This window comes from Cheilinus undulatus, linkage group 15, assembly GCF_018320785.1.
Source record: "Cheilinus undulatus linkage group 15, ASM1832078v1, whole genome shotgun sequence".
Classification (NCBI taxonomy): domain Eukaryota; kingdom Metazoa; phylum Chordata; class Actinopteri; order Labriformes; family Labridae; genus Cheilinus; species Cheilinus undulatus.
In genome coordinates, this window is record NC_054879.1 from 8,939,502 (window position 1) to 8,951,872 (window position 12,371).

Consider the following 12,371-nt stretch of genomic DNA (forward strand, 5'->3'; position numbering starts at 1 on the left):
TTCTTCTGTTCATGATAGGTCTGCAGCGCCGCCTCCCTGTAAAGACAGTATTCTTCCATTATAGACCTATGCTTGTCCCCCAGCTCCTTAGAAGCCTTGGACTGGCTCAGATGATCATTCTGCTCAAAGATCTTTGAGTATTTCTTCAGATCCTTCAACGTGGATTTTTAAGAAACTCATAAAATCCTGTAAGGTTTAACGAAAGACCTTTCAGGCTTGTTTTGTAAAGTTTATAGTCATTAAAAAACCATGAATTCGAGTTAAAAAGGCAGATAATGACATTTTCAGTTGATAGCTTAGTGAATAGAATGTCAAATTCGTTGTACATAATAAAGCAGAATCAATGAACCAATGCCAGAGCTGGATTTTTCTTTTATTGTTGTCATTCCTTAAACTTTAAAGTGTGCTCTATGGACTGAAGTTATAGGTCTAAACTACAGCTAGTTTTTTACACTTGAGAAGAATTTGTTATTGTGTTAGTTCAAGTACTTCCTCAAAAAATCACTCTGCACTCCTGCTGTTTAAAACAGAATTCATTTCAATTTGAAAGTATAAGCTCTATTAAAAGCATGACAATTTATTTACTTCTATGCAGAGCTTGCTGTTTGTCAGCAGGGTTGTTCTGGTGCTGTTTATAGCTCTTAAAAATGGAAATTAAGTTTGTTAGGATTAAAAATACTTTATGTGCAATGTACATGTTCTACCAATGTTTGTTTTCATTACTAAATGTCTATATCTGAAAAAAAAGATTATATCTACCATTTATTAGACTCATTCCCAAAGATTCTTTGGAGGCTCACCAAATGAGTTTTCAGAATTTCCTTCTAACAGTATTTATTGTAATATTTACATCTCCTGTACACTTTAAAGCCACATGGGAAGGCTCCACCCTATCACACTCGCCCTCTCCACCGTAATAAAATACACAACAAGGCTCTTCCAGCCACTGGGTGGCAGGAGAGCTACAGTCAGAGTCATGGATGCTTGACTAATGAAAGGAAACTCATTGTTTCAGAAAAGACAGCTACTGAAGGCCCAAGGGGCTGAACATGCAAAGAAAGCCTATGTAACAGAAGTGAAGAGCCCCCTTCCAGACTTGTTTAACAGGAAGTGCCAAGTCAGACCCAGGTTTAGCATTGCCAAGCTAGAACCAGCCATCACCTCAACCAAACGAGACTGGCAGAAAGGGGAAGCTTGATACACAATAAAAAGCAGACAAAGCTGTGATGCAGTTGTTAAATTCAAGTCTTTTTTGGCTTGTATTAAAACTATATGATGGCTTAGAAACAGCATTTAAGTTGTCAGAAACATTTATTAATGCACAATCAGCCTGCTTAATGATTTACGGATCAGGCAAATTTTGGAATCGGTCAAAAGTGGGTCCCAAGAAAAAAGTTTAGGAAACACTAATTTATTGTAGAATCGAATACCATTTGTCTGCTTTGATTTCAAAAACATATTTACAGTCACAATGAGAGCTACAGATCAATTCTAGTACATGAGAGACTTGGCGGTAATTCCATGAAAAAGGGTGTTTATACATTAGTATTGAGTATAGGGAGGGATTTACAATTTTGTATTTCTATGGCTATCTAACATTTACAATTTAGTTTTTGCAAAGACTGATATTGGCACTGATATTTACATGTAGTTCAGACCTAAACTCTAGTTCTTAACACACGATTTAAAGTTTGAAGATATTTACAGCCAAAATACTGGTTACAAATATCAGCAGAAATTTTCTTATCTGCCAATACTGATAATTCACTTTTTAAGCTCATATCTGCTGATATTGATATCATGTGCATCCCTAGGTAATGCCTATAAAATTAGTTCAAAAATACCAGCATATCACATGTTGAAAGAAATCCAACATTAGTAATGCGTATCAAAATCCTGTACCAACATGGAACTGGTACTAATAAATCCTATACCTACAGGACTGAATTACAACACGGGTAACGACACCATTTCGATATCCTGCCACCCTGATGGGACCACCCGCCTCCCCAAATGACGAGCATGAAATCTGTCATGGAATCTGTGTGATTTAGTCCATGTGTTAAGTTACCCCAATTTCCTTTTCTTACATGTGCTACTGGAATCTTTTAAAGATATTTCTATGAATTTTTTACTGTACCCAGGCAGCTTTTATTCTCCCACAGACTTTCAACCCACTTTTTTCTCTCATAAGTATTGACTCAGGCACTGCTTCGGTACTGGCATGTATAAAAAGTTCGGTTAAGCACCAGTTAAAAAAAAAAACAAAAAAAAAAAAACAAAGGATATCCAAGCCTATCCAACATTGTGCACCCCTTAAAATGCCAGTTCCATCATGGCCTTCTCTGTTATATTAATTCAATCCTAACATGCATAGGAAAACAAGTTCTTAGCTTTTGGTTTCATTATGAGTTAAGTAAGATTTAGTACAACTGCACTCAAGTTTGAGACCAGAACCAAGAAAAAATTAACAACCTTAAACACTGTTTGACTTGTCAATAAGGTGGATTCCAGTGCTGTTAATACAAAAGCTCTACTGTGTCAGATTAGGAGGGGTGTTTTGTTTTTATCCTGAGCTATGCAAGTAAAGGATGTCAGTTGCTGCATGAATTTAGCTTATAACAGATGGTCTGCGGGAATACTGGAGCCCAACAATCTGCTGCTGAATCATAATAAGTCTGAAAAGTAAGAGACAAATAAAACAGCTGAGGTCAAGTGGTATATCTCTGCTGTCATTCACTTAAGACAACTAAAGAAACAACAGATTGTGCAATGTTTTCAGTATTTCTGAAGCATTCATTTACCGGTGGGGAAGCTGCACAATGCACAGCAAGATATTACTAGCACTTGCAGACATACTGTTAGCTTGTTCAGCAAACCTCAATTATCCACAAGAACCAATGACAAACACATACAGCTCTTCTTCACAGACTTAGTATTAAATTACTGTTTTTACACAACACTTAAATGAAGAACAATGCTCAAGGTAGTGATTTCTAAAGGTCAAGCAAACACTCTTCTGATTACAAGTAGTACTTCTGTGGAATTTGTTAGAGGCTGTGTGGTAGGTCTGCATATCTCCTGACTCATGTACCTGACATACTCACCGTAGCGTAGAAAAGCCTTAATCTTTTCCCAGCCAGCATGATTATAGTGTTGGTTGTAGATGCATGTTTTGGTCTGAGTAGATCGCAACCACTTAGCATTAACTACGATGACAAATACTGACCCGCAAAAGTCAAACCTTTTTGCTCGAACAAATTCTCAGCTACTCTGAACAAGCTTCAATGCCAATGTAATATTTTCTTAAGTAGACTCTATAATTAAAACAAGTCTTTTGGGTAAACAGTGCTGACACACCACGTTCTTCAGCAAATACCCAGGACCAGTACAGGTTCAAATAAACTGATGCAATCATTTCCCTTTGCTTCTTACTGAGTACAACACCACATATGGTTAAGGTTTGAGGGCACTGAGTCATTTTGGCAGTGTAGCAAATATAAGAAGCTGAATTTAGTCCTGAAACAAGGAGCTGCAACACAATACAGCCAGGCTATCCAGACGCAGGTGTGTGACTGATGCTCTGTGGCCTGGAAGGATGTTCATCAGAGTGTAAAAGAGCAAAAGACTGCAAGGCTGGACTACACATGGCATGTACACAGAGCAATCAGCTCAGGACTACACTGTGTATGCGTCAAAGAAATTACACCTTGGCAAAACCCAGAATGGTGCTTACCTTTAGTGACAAATATCCCTTAAAGGGCTGGACTTCCAACCACTCCAAAACAAAATGTTCACGCCAGCACCGATATGAGTAACAGGTTGAATGTTTTGAGACTAATGAGTCCAGTGACTTTACTAATTTATACAGAGGGGAGAGGAGGCACGTGTGTTCCTGCATGTTTGAGCATTCAGGGGAGCTGAGACTAGGACCAACCACCTGACCACCTACCCATGGAGAGCTCATGTGAGTGTGTGAGAGGGTGTGTGTGTGTAGAAGTCAGGGGTAGAATAGTTGGCCCTATTATTGCTGAAAAAGCAGAACTTTAATGCAGCTATATGACAGCCCATTATGGCTGTTAAAGCTGTTTAAAATGTTATCATTGCAGTGCAAGTTCCCTGTTGGATAACATATGCAGCTAAAAATGATATTTACTTTTACTAGTCTTCTGTCCACACAAAGCATTTTTACACATTCAGCCATTCACACATCTTCACACATTGATGGCAGAGACTGCCGAGTGAAGTGCTCAAACGCCAGAGAGTACTGATCCATTCACATGTATTCATACGTCACTGGCTATGCAGCAGGAAGAGAGTGGGATTTGGTGTCTTATGCAAGGACAAATCAGCATAATGGCTTCAGGGTCTGGCAACTGAACCCCCAACCTCCACGTTAAGAGAAGACCAGCTCTTCAGCTGCACAGCACACGAGTTTAAATACTATGGTATAGCTCTGAGCGCCTTCATTATTGGCCAAATTGAAACAAAATTATAAGCAGGATTTCATTTATCCTGTTACAGCATCTTCACACACTGGCAGTGGTGCAGCTGGTGGAGAGGGACACTATTTTCAAGGCATTTGTTTTAAAACATACACTCATTACATGGCCCTGTCTTAATGACGGTAATAGAAGTAATACTGTGGCTATTTTTTAATACCCCGGTGTACGGTATACTCATAATACTGCCCATTCCTGGTAGCCAATGTTTATCTGCTGTGTTGTATCAATTTAATGTTGGCATTCATCACACCTAACTGCTGATTTAGATAAGATGAGATGAACTTTATTGTCCCTGAGAGGAAATTTGTCATGAACATACGTACAAAAGAAGAGATTTATTAATGGTAGACTGATCTTTTTTCAGAAAATATAGGCACTGCTAAAGCAGCTCACCAATAAGTCATGAAGTAAACATTGGTATCACCATTGGCTATATCGTTATTTTTATGGGCACTGACCCTGATTTTACGATGGTGCATTAGTAGTTATAGCATGGTGTTAACTAGTGATGAAGTAAAAACGTTTTTTTTTTTCTACTTAACCTCTTCAAGCATTAAAATGACTGGGCACAGGTGTGCCTTCAACACCTGCCCGTCCTTTTTCCAGCCACAGCATCAGACTTTACTCAGGCTAGAGCAAAAATGTGTGCGTGGTGTTTTTAAAGCCGCAAAGGCTCACACTAAGGTGAATTTTTACAAGAGGGGAGCTATGCATAATGTTAACATACCAAAGGGTGCATTTTTGTAACAGTGGGCCATAGTTACTGTATTCTTTAAGTCCTGTAAGCTAGCATGACTTTTATTCATTCTTCTGTTTTACCATGATGAAACAAAAGGAAGACAACAAACAAGACAGAAACATTTTCCATTGCAGCACTCTATCTAACCCTTTTAATAAAACATAGTAATATACCTGTGAGGTTGGAAAAAACATTTAGAGATATTCTACTCAGTGTTTTCACTGAAGTGGGCATATCTTTAAATGGTTTAGCTCAAACTGGTCTATCTACACCAGGCACTGTATCATAAAGAGCAGAGTGTGGGAAAGGCGTTGCGTGTGCAGAAGATTGTGGACACTGTGAGCACTTAAAACAAACAGACCAGCCAGGTCTATGTTGACTAAACCCTTATTAGGGAACCAGCAGCTGCCACCACAAGGAACCTTCACTTAGGGTGTATACTGTAAGTTATCAAGTTAGGGTTGCCTGTCAAAACAACCTGCTCAGCAAATGCCCATGTTTAGCAATGCTTCAGGTTTATGCAGAAAGATGAAATGGCCTGTAAAATGAGACTGATTTCTAACTGTTTTTTCTACCTGTAGGCCCATGAGGAGACTGGCAGGCGACCAAGAGACAAATGTATGCAAAAAAGCTGTTAAAGCTCAGCAATAATCAGCTGACATGAGCATTTACTTTGAGGTAGGCCTGGGCGATATGGCCAAAAAATCTAATCCCCAATTTTCTTTCAATAAATTCGATTTACAATTTTAAACTATTTTTTCTTATCCTTGTTTAAAAAACACACATAAATGACCAAAAAAAGTAAAAGCATGTTTTTCTTTTATTTTGTGAATTAAATGTAACAAATACCAACTGAATTTTCCTCTTGGGTAAGAGCAAGCTGTAATTTGGTCTCAAATATGCACCTTTTTACTGCAAGTAGAGTTTACATCAGCACAGACAGGCTGCAAATATTTGCAGAAACCTGTGATGGCATACAGAATTCATGCCTGAGCATAACATGAAAAATGTTTTTTTATTATTATTTTTTCTGTATGTTCAATATTGTGTTACTGCTTCTATAGTTTTAGGTTTCACTGAGGTGAGTCAAGCGACGATTGACTGCAACTTATTTCCTATTGGGTACTTTTACAATAAAAGCCATTAATAAATATCAACAGTTACAGACTTTTATTGTGAAGGAGTTTTTGGAGGTAGCGTTTTTATCATTGTTCAACTAAGTTCCTGCAGCGTTACCGGCGACTTTCTGCAAAGTGCAGTGTTTACAGCTGCATCTCTTCATACACCTCTGTCTCGTTTACCGCCACAGCTCGTTTCTAACACTGAACATGGATTTATTAAGCGAGTCAGGAGTTTAAACACATTTCAAAGTGTTGTTTAAGCGGAATCATTGCAGCGCTGAGCTAAAAACAAACCGAGGCGGCCCAACTTGTGTTAAAGCCACAAACAGACCGACACATACGCCCTGCAAAGCAAACACAGTCCTTATTACTACTGGTTACTCGATACTGGTTTACTACCAAGTGACCACCACTAGATTTCAGTGCTACTGGCTGCTTTGAGTGTGTGTGTGACGGATGTAGAGCTTTTGTCAATTCTATAGTGAGACACACTTTTGCCACTCGACTGCATGTCTTTGAGATGTTGACACACGTTTGTCGTGCTCCTTCTTTTAGTTGTCAGCTTTTAAACAAATATTGCAGTGTGCTGTGGTGTGTTCATGGTCCGAAGCTGCAAACCTGAACCAGGTCCAAACAGCTGATGAAAATATACAGTTCTTATGGGACGAAACTCGGCATTTGCATCGGCAGCCGTGCTATTGTCTGCGCGTCTCTGTGGTGAAGGAGGGGGAGGGTCTAAACTACAGGAGCCCCAGGGGGGAGAGAAAGAGGAGCGCAGAGGAATATCAATAAATATCAAAAAAAACTAGATTTTTTTTTTTTTTTTTAATTCGTCCTAACAAAAACATTCCAATTAATCGATAAAACCGATATATCGAACAGGCCTACTTTGAGGTCATGTGTTTATGCCAGAAAATTAAAGATGAGTAACATTTGGAATAACTTCATAATTCAGACTATTTCTCAAAAAAGCAGTTGTATTTATCAAACATAAAGGCCACCATTTGTATTCAGTCATGTAGAAAGTTATCATTAAAAGCCATGCAGAGGAATTTAGGATATCACAGTAGTTGGGGGATCATTTTGTTTGGTTTAAATGTTTATCTCAGCATCAGATTTGTTAAATTTCTATACAACTTTTTTTTTTCTGAAATGGACAGGAATGAAAACAAGATTCATGCATTTCAAAACCGACCAGTTATCAACATGACTAGATCAATCTGCTGTTTTGTATTTTCTTGCTATTAAAAAGTATAGTCCAAAAAAAGAAAGAAACCTTATACAAGATAAATATAAACATGTCTGGATTGTCTAGACATACAATGAGCCAAAGCTGAGACAAAAACACATTTTTAGCACCAGCAGTGGAAACAGTTGTGTATTTAACAAATGGGAGTTTATTGTAGCATACATAAACTTAAGGGTTCCCTTCTGTAAGGGTTTGATGATCATTGATTCTCCAACAGTGCCCTGCAACTAAATCCTATTACTGCTCTGTGGGGTGTAAATCTTCTGATTTAAGGTATATGCAGGAATCTTGAAGTTAATTTTAATACATTTTTAAGACTGTTTCAAGACCTTCTCAATATTTTTTAATACCTCACCGCCACTTCAAGCTTTAATCATTTACATCAGTTATATAGCTCGCTCTAGCACTCTCAGAGACAATTTACGAACGCACCCACAATAGCCTATTTTTTATGTACCTGTTCATCTTTGTTTTTTAATAAAAATGAATAAATTCACACACTTTTACAATGTTTTTGGGACTCAAACTCTTGGACAGCTAATTCAGAAAAAATACTTTCAAAATTTAAGAAATTATAAAGTCGTGATAAGACCTTTTAATACTTTTTAAGGGCCTTAATTTTCCCAAAATTGATTTATCACCTTTTAGTACTTTTCAAGACCCCGCAGATACCCTGTGATTATATGAGGCTCATTACACAAAAAACATAAACATTGGTTCATGTTTTCCACACTACAAAGGACACACTTATTTCAGTAGCACTGCTGGCGATTTTAAATGCACACTGGAAGCCTCTACATATTATCCTTAAGCTTTACTGCCAGCAGTATGCTGTAATCATAAAGCAGTACTGGTATGTATGTAGCCATGTAAATATGATTTTTTTGTGCAGCTTAACACTTAAGAGGGAATTCCACAAGTATCACACATAAAGGTCATTCTAGCTGTCCAGATATTGTATAATGTGAGTTAGTTCAATATTTTTGTCTGTGCAGACAAGTAGGTCTTTTCACTGAGTGCTAACATTGTTTCCTGTCCCTGTTAACTTGTGAAAAATTAATCTGAAAGCATGTGAGAGTGAACAAATGATTTTAATACTGGGTCAGGTGTCTCCAAATCCCACTTCCAGTATAGTATTTGTAGATTTATCACATGCCAATATTTAATGTGTAAAGCTTATCATGTGAAAAAGATTGTACACATGAAAAGCTAGTGTGTCCATTTTTATGGGTGTTAATAGATGAGGCTTTTGTACAAGTTTAATTTCTTGTAATATTAGATGCAGTAAGCTTGTTGGCTAAGGGAGTGATCCATCACCTCACATAACCCAGACTAAAATACAGCTGCATGTGTACATTAAACAGCCTTAGTTTTCCATCCAAATTCTGAAAACCTATCATTCAAATGAACTATAGATAACAAAGATATAAAGTACTAGGGGTGTAAGAAAATATCGATACACTGATATATCCCGCCACAAGCACCTTGTCATTACACAACATAAAAGCTGATATACCGTGAAATATATAAGATTTGAGACCATTTACTCTATAGTGATTTATTTTTCCAATTTTCTCATAAAAATCCTGAAAGCATTTTAAATCACTACAACAAATGAGAAAAATCCTCATCTTCAGATTGCATGCAGGACCATATATTTTATAATACACTATGTAGCCTATCTTTTTTTTTTTATTTATATACTATACATATAATTTTAATACATTTGTGTTAATAGATTGTTATATTCCATATCAACTTAAAATTACATAGTTATATATACACACACACATATATATAACACACATATACATACAAGTATCTATAAACATCGTAATATATCACCCTGCTCATAGTATCACAGTATATCGATATTGGCACCCATGTACTGGGATACATATCGTATCGCCAGATTCTTGCCAATACACACCCCTATAAAGTACTTTACAACAAAAATTATGATAGGCAACCAATTATTACTTGAATTATCTAATAACAAAGATACAACTAACAAACTGTTGCACAGCTGTGCTGTACCGCACATTTAAAGGGTGCAAATCCAAAATATCAAAAGGTGAGGGACTAAGACATAGCAATAAAGACAACTAAAATTAAAAAATGTGCAACAGCCTAGGGCTGGGAAATATATATATTTTAGAGGATATATTTTTAAATGCAATATAGGCTCAGATAATATCCTTTGCATTGATATAGTTTATTCTACGTTAAAATAATGTAACGCAATTCATAGCAAACTCTCTGGTCATTACTGAGTGTTAAAACAACTGGTTGAAAGGCAACATGAACAACAACAACAACAAAAGTAGTTTGTTTAAAGTGAAACCACTAAGAGTAAGATGCTTATTGACAATTAAGGATTTATTATACTTCTAAATGTTATAGCTAAATGGGTGGTTAATAACTTTTATCTATTTGATTTTGGGATGTACAATATTATCAGTATGACATCGATACTGGATGACATTAAGATTGAGATGTTTTTCATTGAGATATTGAGAGACTGGCTGTTTCAAAATTATCTGTACTGGCAGATATAACAATTCTGCAGATATAAATATCATCCATATGTATGAATGAGTGCATTTTTTTTTTTTTTTTTTTGCAGGATCAATAGACCTATCATGTCAGTTGAAGCACCAGTAACCATTTCTGCCATGGACTGGATTTCTGCAACACCATCATTACCAGTTTAAATGTATGTGTTGTGTCGTAGTGCACACAAGAGCACACTGGCATAGCAGAGCGCTATTTGACAGAAGGCAGCTCAATCTGAGTCCTGTTATCAGCATGTTTTGCTCTTGCATTCTGAGTAACTGGGTAACTAACTGAATATCACCCACTCACACTGTTTTTAGGTACAGTAAAAAGGTAAAATGTAAGCTCTTTCAAAGTTTGATGGCTGTAATAGCAGTAACATAACACAAATAAGTTCTCTCTGAAAAGCAGCTTTTATGCCTCATGTCATATGCCTGTTCCTGTGTAGCTGGCAGTTAATAAAAGTGCCTGTTTGATATTCAGCCCTTGTGAAATTGACTTTCCAATTAAAAAAAAAAAAAATACAGAAAATGGAAAAAATCTAAAAGTCTGATTTTTGGTCCAAATTGCCCAGCCCTACCACAGTTCACAATACATATCACATAGTGTGTTATATAGTTAATGTTTCATTTTGGAATATACAACACCTCCAATTCTGACAGTTAATACTGACCAAAGTCAACTCTGATATGATATTGTATTTGAGGATGAAGTTTTTGAATAGGCTAGATAGTATGTGCACAATATTGGATTTTGGCCAATATCCAATTTGCCTATATTAGACAAATTAATTTTAGCAAATATAGATATACAAATGTAGCTCATCTCTTAAGTTCTTAAAACACAATTTAAAATTTGAGTATGAAAAAAATAACAATTTTAAGTCCTTAAACCACACTTTAACATATAAGGAATTAAGGAATATGAGAATGAAGGAAAGCCTTCAGTTGATGTTGATGTCTTGGTTCAGCCTAAAACCACTCATTTTTTTGTTGGTGCAGCCAATATTTACAGCTGATGCTGGCATAATTTCATAGCCAGAGTATCGGTTGTAAATATCAGAACAGATGTTCATATCTGCTGATACTGATAATTCCAATGTTTAAGCTAATATCTGCTGAAACTGATATGCCTGATAATTTTTGCCTCTTTTCACAATTATCTACTCATATTCCATTAAATTGTCTCATTTTTTCTACTTTATTTTCTGGCATCCTGATATCTGTGCTAAGCTATGAAGTCTGACATTACTTTCCAAATGGTTTTGTTCAAAAAAGGTAGCTCTATTTTGATAGAGGTGGTGAACATTTCTCTGGAAAAGTGCTATATTGTACTACAGCATTTAAAAAAATATATTTTTCCTGTTGCTTTGATAAGAGTGGTTATTTTTCAGGTTAAAAATAAATCAAGGTAACCACAGCTTAACTTTTCAAACATAACCTCACTGACCTCCAGGGGGCCCCAGTTAAGCTGGGCCCCAGAAAGCTCTCCCCTTTATGGATGGACTTACTGATAATATCATGCATCCCTACTAAAAATAGTCCTTACCAGCAAATACTATAAACAGCAAATGAGTCATTTTACCATTGCCTGCAAGTTGAATGGACTGTTTTAAAGATTGCATGTGACAATATGGAATGAGACATCAGAGATGCAAACTTCAAAGTGATATTTCTGGTAACGTGTGTGTGTGTTTGGTTGAGCAATCGTTTAGTATTTAAGGCAGCTGTGCCCATAAATGCGTGCAAACGCTCTTACATCAGCTGATAGTTTACTTCATACTTGGCAGCAGACTCACTCTAACTCAAGGCTGTATTGAAATGTCCATATGCAGCCTAACAATACAACGTTTACAACGTTTAAACTTATTTCACAGGACATAATGCAAATCTCAACGTCGCATGGACCGCCAGCCTTCACCACGGGTCCGACAATTAACGCAGGTATAAAACAATGTAGTTCTACAGCTACACAAGTCACCTTAGTATCCTTTTGAAGAAAGTAAAGCCATGCGGTTGCTGAAGCAGAGCAATGATACCGCCCATCACTCAGTGTGGTCAACCAAGGAGGCTTAAATCTGCACGTGGTGTGCATAAAGCAGCACCGAGTGAGCTCGCGACTATTCCCCGTCATTGAAACGTGCCCACGGACCATCAGCGTGTAAACGGATAAATATGTTAAAAAGCACCATACACCACACC

The 12,371-nt window shown here is 36.9% G+C and overlaps 1 protein-coding gene across 1 annotated transcript in view; it reads right to left on the minus strand.

Moving 5' to 3' along the window:
* Nucleotides 1-12,371, minus strand: part of slc39a10 (solute carrier family 39 member 10) — a 52,347-nt gene that overhangs the window by 39,594 nt on the left and 382 nt on the right. The window lies entirely within an intron of this gene.